Here is an 11,020-nt window from a genome sequence, read left to right on the forward strand (position 1 = left end):
TTTTTTTTTTTTTTTTTTTGCTATAAAACTGGAAATGCTTTTTCCAATTCCTGCCTCACAACTTCTCTAAGAATAATACAGCTGTTTAGCTATTTAATGGGGGAAATGCCATCTTTAAACTGATGCTTTGTGCGGTCGTCAGAGTCCGGAGTCCGTTGCTCCGGTTGCTAGGACACAACACTGTGCTTCTTGTAGTACAACCTCCTGGGTCCGACTGGTCCAGTCTTAGGTCTGGCCCTGACCCAGCTGGGAGAATTCAAGATTTTATTTATGCTGTGGCAGCAGAATAAGGCAGTTACTCATGACGACTTTTTTACACAGGACAAGTACACCCAGGCGATCCCAAAGAGCAAAAGCCACAAGCAAACAGCTGAAAGTGCTGTGTTCCTGCCGGGAGGGGAGGCTGGGGAGAGGGGCGAGCCTGCAGACTTCAGCTAGCGCCTTTAGTTGCTGCCCTGAATTTCACCTGCATGTGTTCCAGCCTGTCAGCCACTGCCAGGGAGTCGGACTTAACATCGTAGGGATTAGGGTGAAAAACTGATTCTTGAATAAGTTTCATGGATTGTATCTCTTGTTCTTATGGCAAGAAATGTTATAATTTAAGTATACCCAGAATTCGACTGGAAACAAGTTTTACACGTCTATGAGTTGAAAGACCTAGTGAGGTTATTTCAAATGGAATCCAAGCATTTGGGAGCACAGCTCGGCATGTGGGGAGGATAATGAGTCGACGCAGTTCTCTACAGACAGCGCGTGCCGTGCCGTGTTGCCTCAGTTACCACGGTAACATTAGACATGCTAAGCCTCATCTTAATGGCAGCATATTACTCCATGCTGCGATTCATGTAATTATTATACAAACTTTATTTCCAAGTTTTTGCTACTTTTAATAGTATTATGACCACTACATGTAAAAAATAAAATTCCTAGCCGGGCATGGTGGCGCATGCCATTAATCCCAGCACTCGGGAGACAGAGGCAGGCGGTTTTCTGAGTTCGAGGCCAGCCTGGTCTACAAAGTGAGTTCCAGGACAGCCAAGGCTATACAGAGAAGCCCTGTCTTGAAAAAACCAAAAAGAAAATTCCTCATTTCGGATGATACCTTAAGACAACTTCCAGAGTCAAATTACACTCATAAACCTTTTAAAATTATTTTCTAAAGGGTTGTACATTTCTTCTACTAGCAACATATAAATGCCTACTTCCTTCTGAGTTTATTCATTTTAGGACTCATTTGAGCTCTCGCTCTCTCCCCCTCCTGCCTCATCCCTCACTCCCCAGACTTCATTCATTTTTTATTTTTTACATAAAAACCCTTATGTGGTTGCCATACCCAGAGCCTGGGTCCTCTGAACAGAGACCCTGGTGTGGGTTTTCACAAGATGGCCAGTGAACTCCTGATAAGGAGACTTGGTGAACACAGTCTCTTTCCAGAGGTCGTGTGTGTGTGTGTGTGTGTGTGTGTGTGTGTGTGTGTGTGTGTGTGAAATGGCTATAGGTCTTGGAGGTAGCATCAAAGAGTGCCTCAGCAAAGCCGCCCAGGGTGGCAGTGTAGCCCCTGGGTTCGGTCACAAATACCAGCTATCAGCAATAGCATCTTGGGCACAGGAGCAGAGATAATGTCAGCATTTCTAGACCAGGGAAGAGACACACCAGCAGAGTCACCTTGCATGGAACAGCTTGGGGCTTGACCATCTTGTTCTCCTAGTTGCTTTTCTGCACATCGAGAATGGAAAGTTTGGCGAACACAATTGCCCCTCAGATGGCAGTGGCTACCTCCCTGGTGCACTTAACACCAAGAGCAGCATGACCTTTGCTCTCCCCAATAGCCACAAAGCCTTGAACCTGGTCCACCATCTGGTTCGAGTCTGCTTCTGCACTGGCACCATCTTTACAACATCTTTCAGAGATTCGGCCAGGGAAAGTCAGTTGTTTCAGATTCCTTAATGGGCAGGGAGAACAGGTCAACCTGCTCCAGGGGCTTGACCCTCACATCCTCGACCAGGTGGCCCAGGGATCCACTCCTTGTCTTTGGTTATAGCTTCATTGCCACAGCCTACCACAAATGTGGCCCCAAGACCCACTGGACTGGTCTTCACCATTTGATGTTTTCCAGGAGGAGGGGGAAAGAAAGGAAGGAAGAGGAGAAGAAGGAGGAAGAAGAAAGGAGGAGGAGGAAAAAGGAGGGGGAATTGGAGGAGAAAGAAGAAAGGAGGAGGGGGAGGGGAGGAGTTAAAGGAGGTAGAAGGAAGGAGGAGGAGGAGGAAGAAGCAAGGAAGGGGGAGGAGGAAGGAGAGGAGGAGAGAGGAGGAGGAGGGAGAGGAGGAGGAGGAAGGAGAACTCATTTGTTCTTTAAAACTGAATAGTCACAAAGCTTTAACTAATATTTGTGACTTTAACTAATATTTGTAACCACAAAGATGTCTCAGTGGTTATAGATGACTGCAGCTAAGCCTGTTGACCTGAATTCCATTCCCAGAACCTACCTGTAGGAGAAAACCCACTCCCTCCGATTCTCTGTGTAGCCCGGGCTGTCCTGGAACTCACTCTGCAGTCCAGGCTGGTCTCGAACTCAGAATCTGCCAGCTACTGGGATTAAAGGTGCCACTTTCCCTTTTTAAGACAAAGTTTTACTATGTATGCATCAGCCCTGGCTTGCCTCAAACTCACAGAGACCTACTTGCTTCTCGATCTCCAGTGCTGGGATTAAAGGTATATACTACCATGTCGGTCTCATTTTTTTTGTTTTTTTCACATCCTGATTTTAAACTGCAGTTGAGACCAAAGGAATTTCAGTGACTTTGAACAAAAAGGAACTTTAGGTCAGGATAGAAGTGCTTTTAACCTTATTGCATTAGTCATTCTCTGATCTAAACACAGGGAGTTAGATAATACTTATTCACCTTCATTAAGTCTACCTTACTTCTGACATCATACCTGTCATCATGAAATTAGATTTCCCTCTGCTTAGCAAGAAGGGTGGGGCTGCTTCTATAATATCAAGAGCCTGTTTCTGTGGTTGGAAGGGCTCTGCAACCTGAAGACTTGGCACAGCTGGGTGGCAAGATGGCATCTGTGCAGTAAAACATTGTAGAGAATCAAGTTTGTTCCCTTGAAGTTGCAAGCTGGATTTGTCATGCAAGCTTAAAGTTTGCTCGCCAACCTTACAATCATTAACCAGTGAGAGCCCTCTGAGGCTGTATTTATGAGGCCAACAGTACAAAGGACTGGGTTTTCTGACGTGAGGAAAGTATCTGAAGTCTCCTCCCTGCATGGCGGCGTATGTAAATAACAACAAGGGAGGCTAAGGCTGAGTTGAGTCTCTACAGAAGCTGTCTGGGCAGGTGCAAGGCAGACTAGTGTTACAGGTCAGGGGATGCATATGCAAAGGAGGACAGAATTGGCAGGTTAGTCTCAGGGAGAGAGAGCAGTTCCGATGAGAGGCTTCCGGGTGTAGAGGTTGCGTGGAGGTAGGTGGCGCTTGTTATCATCCACCCCATCTGACCTTAATCCGTCAATGCAATACTCTCCCGAGATGGCACTTCATAACCACCACCCAGTTTTTATCCAAAGCATTTGTAATTCCTCAGCGCACTGTATATTTTGTATTTTATGTTGTGACCTCTGTTGAACTGTAAGCTCACAGAGGAAAACAATTCTATTTTCCCTGTGGGTGCTCCCTAAGTCAAAGATAGGCATTGCTGTTGTTAGGGTTGTTGTTGCTGTGATGAAACACCATGACCAAGACAACTCAGGGAGGAAAGGGATTATCCGGCTTCCATGTCTACATCACTGTTCATCCTTGTCCTAGTTCATTGATCTTCAACCTGTGGGTCTCGACCCTTTGGGGGGTCAAATGACTCTTTCACTGGGGTCGCATATTAGATCCTGCATATCAGACATTTACATCAAGATTCACAACAGTAGCAACATTACAGTTATGAACCAGCCACAAAAATCATTTTACGGTTGGGGGTCACCACAACATGAGGAACTGTGTTAAGGGATCACAGCTTTGGGAAGGTTGAGACCCACTAGTCTTAGTCACTGTCCTATTGCTGTGAAGAAACACCACGAGTGAGGAAATTCTTATGAACGGAAGCATTTAACCAGGGGCTTGCTTGAGGTTCTAGAGACGTAGTTCACTATCATGGCAGGAAGCATGGCAGGAGGGGTGCTGGAAATGTAACGACTACATCCTGACCTGCAGGCAGACAGAAAGACCGTGCCTGGCATGGGTCTTTGAGATCTTAGAGTCCACCACACGTCCTCCAACAACGCCATGCCTCCCGATCCTTCTATTCCTATCTGGGAGTTCCACTCCCTAGTGTGCCCCCCCCCGCCGCCCCGTGGGGGCCGTCCTTATTCAAACCACCACAGGTATAGAAACTTCTTGTTTTGTTTGTTTTTGTTCAAGATCTCGCTCTCTGTATAGCCCTGGCTGTCCTGGAACTCACTCTGTAGACCAGGCTGACCTCAAACTCAGAGATCTGCTTGCTGGTTTTATAGAATTTAAGGGGTGTACCACCATGTCCAACCTGGCGCATAAACTTTAATCTTCACTCTCAGAGCACAATGGGCTCTGCTGACTCTCCCCCTCTCAGTCTACAACTCCATCTTAGTATCTTAGACTCTTTCCCCTTCGGCTGATCAAAGGGAAGAAAGAGTGTTTTAACCTTTTGCCTGGAGGGTGGGGGTCAGACTGGGAACTGGAGATGCTGCATCCCCTGGGGACAACATGCCACCCCTCCAGCTGCCCAGCTCTTTGACCCTGCTTTATATTATGAGCAAAGAAATATCTAGTCTTCAGGGGTCTGTAGCCTCAGACACTCCAGGAGTGGAGCAAAAGTTAGAGTTCAGAATTCAAGAACTCAGAAACCTCACCCCAATCCCCAGAAGGCTGAAGGAAAAAAAAAAAAAAACTACCTTCCCCCCCCCCACACACACACCACCCCATTAATGTATCTGACCCAACAGGAAATGAGTTCCACATGTGTTTCTTTCTTAAATTATTAATATACACCCTGCCACATTAGCTCAGCCTATGAAACCATGGAAGCCCATTGCATGGCTTTACCATCCATTAAGGAATGCCTTCGTAAATATTTGTCTTCTTTTTGATGTAGTTTGTAGGGCATGCCAAATAAGGAGCCTGCAGCGAGACAGTAAATGTTCTGCTGAGCACTCTACAGAAGCCTGCGCCCGTTTCCATAGTAGGGGGAGGAGGACATTTGCTTAAGTGCCTGACAACTCACATTTGCAAGTCATTCCACGGCCCTTTGATAATGGCAGTAATTATATGTCCGATGGCACTTGGAAAACTTTATATTATCTGGGTTTAGGGAAATATTTGTGAATTTCTGTGGGGCACGCTATCACTACCGTCAACTTACGTTCCCAGTTCTCTTGGGAACACGAAGGACTTCCATCTATTTAACTTTCAAAGAGATGGCTCTGTACAGGTTCAGTCTTTTCTGAGTCCTGGTCTCAATGTCTCCTTTTGTGTTTTGTTTTGTTTTTTAAGATTTTTTATTATTGGGGTGTGTATGTGTGTGTGTCTATGGGTCTGTGTGTGGGTAGGTGCACATGTGTGAGTGTGCCCAAGGAGACAAGAGCTTTCCAGTCCCCTTGGAGCTGGGTTACAGGTAACTCAGGTTCTGGGAATTGAAGTTGGGTCCTCTGGAATGAGCACTCTTAAGTGCTGAGCCATCTTCCAGCCCCACAGACACCTCGTTTACAAGACTGTTTTCTGTGCTAAGGAGACAGGTCCAAACACTTCTCTTATATTGATCTAAAAGTCTACTAGGTTTTCAGTCAGAGTGTCCCCTACTTAAAGTCCAGGATGTCACCCAGGTAAGCACACTTGCCTTGAAAGAATTTGTAGTTTCTGCTAGGGAAAAAGATCCAAGGTGTTTTGGAACTGCTCCAAAAGACACCAGAGATCTTAGTGTTGCCATGTTTTCCATCACAGTGACAATACAGAGAGTCCCAACGCGCTGTGCCTTTCCCAACACACTCAGCAAAACAGCCCAGCTCGGACATTCCTCACCAATAGCCCATATATCAGTTAAGGGCCTTTCTGCATTGCTTTGCAATCACGAGCACAAACTCACATCCAAATTAACTCCGTTCAACTCTGCTTCCAGCTCCTGCCACTCCCTTTCAACCGAATACCTCTCTCTGCTAGGTCCTCACTAATAAACCATCAATACGTGGTAAGTCTGTTCACTCACTTTGTATCTATAAGTGTTCCACTTCAGTCTCTAGTGGTCACTTCCATTGTCATTTTACTGCAAATGAGTCATGCCTTCTCTTCTTAATTGGGACAGGAAATATCTGCTTGCCAAAGCTCCTGGTTCCACGCTAGCATGCTGAAACTGAGCTACTAATCAAGATCACTGCTCAGCTGCCTTTAGAGGTGGAGCCCCTAGAACTCATAAGTATCATGATACCTTTCTCATTGAATTATCATTTTTCTGTTGATGATTTATTTTGCTTTCAAGGCATAATAATATTGTGTTGTGAACAACAGACAAATTGTACCCAGAAGGACTCCTTTTGGAGACACCATTGTTCTTTTTCTTGGGGGCGTAGGGCAGGAGGGCATCTTGATGGACTACTTTGGAAGTATTTACAAAGAGGAGGAGGAGGAAGAGGATGACTGCGAACTGTAGTGTTCATCAGTAGTTAAGTATATTAACAAAATCTGGTAAAGGTAGAAAGAATGTAACACCCAAAATTTGCCACTTTGGCTTAACAATTATTTTGTGCTAAAAAAGCCAGGCGGGGCTACATAGTTAGATCTTGTGTCAAAAACAAAGAACAGAAATTCAAAAGTGGCAAGTATGGCAGATTGGTGTGGCAGATTAGCCTGGCTCCTGGACGGCCTGGCTCCGGTGTTTTGCAGTGAGAGCCCTTGAGAGGATGCAAGGCTCGGGACACCAGCACCCTGCCTGCTGCCTTTGCATCCAGTCCTGTGCGGACCACCATGGACCTGCAGGCGCAGAGGCCACCTTTGTTGGAAGTGAAGAGGAACATAGAGCTGAAGACAACCCTGGTCAAGTCCCCCTCCCAACTGCCCCTGTCAGCAAGCAGGCTCAAGAGAGGTCCTGATCAGATGGAAGATGTCTTGGAGCCCGCAAAGAAACGGATATGAGGCATGGGTGCAGTGACCGTAGTTGACACATCCCGTCCCTGAGGACCACTCCTCAGCACAGTGTCACAGACGGAGGGCCACACTGCAGCTCAGAAAGGCCCTAAAAAGACAGGACCTCGTGGGTGCTCTACTGTTGGTACAGTGCTGAGGAACCAGAAGACAGCTCCCGCTGCTCCTGCCCAGAAGCCTGGCACATCTACTGCTCCTGTGGTGGTAAGGAAGAGACCCGGCAAACGCCCTGCCTGGGACCTGAAGGGCCAGTTGTTTGACCTCAATGAAGAGTTGAAACGCTATCAGGAGAAGACTCAAACGCTGGAACAGGAGAACCGGGGGCTTCGGAAACAACTCAGAGAGGTCCAGGAGCAGGCCACGACCCTTGGGGCAGAGCGGGGAACACCCTGGAAGGGGAGCTGGCCAGTGTACGCAACCGAGCTGAGCAGGACCAGCAGAGGCTGGAGATGCTGAGTGCCGGTGTCTTGGAGCTGGAGGAATGGAGCTGGGTACCACGGAAAGGTTGGTTCAGGAGCTTCAGAGAGCGCGGCTGCAGTTGCAGGAGGAGCGGAGCACACTGAGCATCCAACTGGAGGAGCAGGAGAGGAGGTTTCAGGCCGCAGAAGCAGCTCTGTCAAGCAGCCAAGAAGAGGTTGTGTCTTCGGCAGAAGACTGAAGCCCAGGTGACCTTACTGGCTGAGCAAAGAGACCGGCTCTATGGGTTAGAGATGGAGCGGCGGCGACTCCACAACCAGCTGCAGGAATTGAAGGGCAATATCCGGGTGTTCTGCCACGTGTGCCCTGTCCTCGCAGGGGAATCCACTCCATCTCCTGGCTTCCTCGTGTTTCCTCCTGGCCCTGCTGGACTCTCTGATCCCCCGACTCACCTTAGCCTCTCACGGTCGGCGCTCCACCCTGACTGGGGCACCGGCACCCACTACCTGCCATGATTTCTTCTTTGATCGGGTGTTCCTGCCAGGAAGCAAGCAGGTGGAAGTGTTTGAGAAGATCTCCATGCTTGTCCAGTCAGCACTGGATGGCTACCCTGTATACATGTTTGCCTATGGACAGACAGGCACTGGCAAGACCTTCACTATGGAAGGTGAATCTAGGGGAGACCCCCAAATGGAAGGGCTGATCCCTAGGGCCATGCGGCATCTGTTCTCTGTGGCCCAAAAGATGAGTGCCCAGGGCTGGACATACAGTTTTGTGGCGAGTTATGTAGAGATCTACAATGAGACCGTTCGAGACCTGCTAGCTACTGGGACCCGCAAGGGACAAGGGGGCGAGTGTGAGATTCGTCGGGCAAGCCCAGGGAGTGAGGCACTAACTGTCACCAATGAACAATATGTCCCTGTTTCCTGTGAGAAAGAGGTGGAGGCTCTGCTCCATTTGGCTCATCAGAACCGGGCTGTGTCCCGCACTGCCCAGAATAAGAGATTATCACGCAGTCATAGTGTGCTCCAGCTGCAGATTTCTGGAGAGCATGCAGCTCGGGGCCTGCAGTGCGGCGCTTGGTGGTGGCTGGTGACCGACAGCTGTGTCACATTCTTTCTGCTTCTTTGCCTCTCTTGAAATAGACTTGCCTTTCAGTCTTGACTTCCTCTTCTTCTAGTTCTGCCCTGGTGCTTCCGTTTTTCTTGTTTATCTGCCAATAAAGAGATGGAGAAAGCAGAGCTTTAGGGGAGGAGAATGGGCCGGGAGGAGATGGGCAGAATCACAAGCGGGACTTGGAAGAGGAAAGGAGTCTGGCAGGGAGGCTACAAAGAGTAGATCAGTGGGGAGTAGGGTAGGTAGGGAAGAGGGAGAGCCACAAAAACATACTTCCTCAAAATAGCCTACCAGTGTCTCACACACTCGCTAATTTGAAACAATGAAAACATTTTAAAGTGTTTAGTTACTAATTAGTCTACTTTTCCACTAGAGAGTGAAGAAGCTGAGTCTGTAGCAGATCCTGGAACTGTGCCAGTTATGTGGTCCCCAGGTGTCTGTGGGGACCCCAGGCATGGACAGAACGAGCAGCACTGAAATGCTTGTATGGCTTAGTACAGATCTATAAATATTTGGGGCTGATACTTCGAAGTGATTCTGAAGTCCCTGCCTGAAAGACTCTGAGTTTAAGTTAGACAGCATCATCAGGGGAAACCCTTACATGAGGACGCTGTCTTTACATGTCTATCTGCTAAGACAATTTCTTCACGTTTCCTTACACTTGAACCCTGTCTTCATATCCTCTCTTCTCTCAATTCTGTGAAAAGCTTGGTTTCCTCCTTCGATTGTTCGGACAATCAGCCTGAGTAACTAGAAGTGGGTTCTTTTTGCCTGCTCGTCACACAGCAACAGGCAGATTCACAATGGTTCATCCCCCTGAAGAAGCCATATTTTAAGATTTTTGAAATAAGGACCGGACAGGCCAGCTTCAGGCCTATAGCCAGTACAGTCAAATGAGTCCCACGCTTACACACTACCATGCTTGGTTCAATATTCCACCGGTGCCACCCTGCAATGATTAATTTTTATACAAGGAGCCCACCTTTTGCCACTCCCTACTGATAACAACACCATTATGCAGACTAGCTAACGTGAAGAAAATATGTTCATTTAACCTCACAGTTTCAGACATTGAAGGTTGAGGGGACCACAATTGGCCTTCTTATGTGTGTGTGGTACCTCAAGGTGGTACCAGCCCTGACCAGGCTAAGTCTGCTATGAAAAAAAAGTCACATGACTAAATTGATCCACCCAAGGTTACAGAGCACCAATCTCTTCCAATATCTCAATATAGAGAGCAATTATCAACGAGTTTAGAAGACAAATTATAACCACAGTGTTGCAGGGTCTCCCGTCTTCATTTCCTGCTTGGCCCTGTAAAGCATCCGTCTGGTGTGGTGCCTGGGTCACTGGTTTCACAGTGTAAGGCTCTCTGTTCTGCAAGGAGAGGAGTCATATAGATAAAGAGGGACCATTCACCCACCATTTAAAGAGGAGCAACACACACACACACACACACACACACTTTCCAAAATAAATCTCCAAAGATGGTATAATCATCTCATAAATATTTACAGGGATTCATAGCTGAACATCGGTCCCTCCCTTTCTCTAGATCCTTTTTATTTAGGGCCATCCAACATCGACATCTGACAGAGGGAAATCTGTGAGGCTAATACAGAGAGAACCAAGAGTGCCAAAAATAAATGTCTCCATCCTGAGCCGAAGAATGTGTTGCTTGTGTGCTCATGCTTATAGGAAATGTGGGTCTTATTTACCCAGTTTTGCAAAGCCAACACCTATCAGAAACACGCATTCTTATTTTTGCTGATGTAGACTGGGTCTCAGAGCAGTACAATGCCCGTTCATGGAAACGAACAAAGAACACATTTGTGTCTTTATCTGAGATGGCTTGCCAGAACCCATTCCAAATGAGCAGAGTAACCTTTGCTCTTACAGTTGTATATTTTACTGAATTTCATAAACCCAGAGCTGAGCAACTTTTTGCATGTAGGGAAATAACCTGATATCTGGAAAGCGAGGATACAACAGAGCTGAAACGTTGGTGCCTCGTCCATTACCCATCGTTGATCTCACTGAAGCCACACTGGAGTCCATCTTCTTGGGTTCTCAGAGCCCAGGTTTGAGCTTCACTTCCCCACCCAGGCACTGGCGAAAACACTAGCACAGGATACGACTCATCAACTCTTTCTTCATCCCAAGGTATCTCACACAATAGTGATATTTCAACACAGCGGCCAGTGGGTGAATATGATGCACACGTTGGGTGTCACTCTCTAGTGCTCTTCTGTCTTTAGGTATCTATTATCTCAGACATCTCTCAAGTACTCTATTATATTGTTTCATTTCAGACAAGGTCCC

At 47.3% G+C, this 11,020-nt stretch overlaps 2 pseudogenes; both read left to right on the forward strand.

Annotated features, from left to right (window-relative positions):
* The first annotated feature begins 6,951 nt into the window (after positions 1 to 6,951).
* LOC110302758 lies at positions 6,952 to 8,722 on the forward strand (annotated as a pseudogene).
* Positions 8,723 to 9,152: 430 nt separating this feature from the next.
* The window catches only part of LOC110302759, a 2,867-nt pseudogene continuing 999 nt past the window's right edge, over positions 9,153 to 11,020 (forward strand).

Source organism: Mus caroli, chromosome 10 (genome assembly GCF_900094665.2).
Source record: "Mus caroli chromosome 10, CAROLI_EIJ_v1.1, whole genome shotgun sequence".
Lineage (NCBI taxonomy): Eukaryota > Metazoa > Chordata > Mammalia > Rodentia > Muridae > Mus > Mus caroli.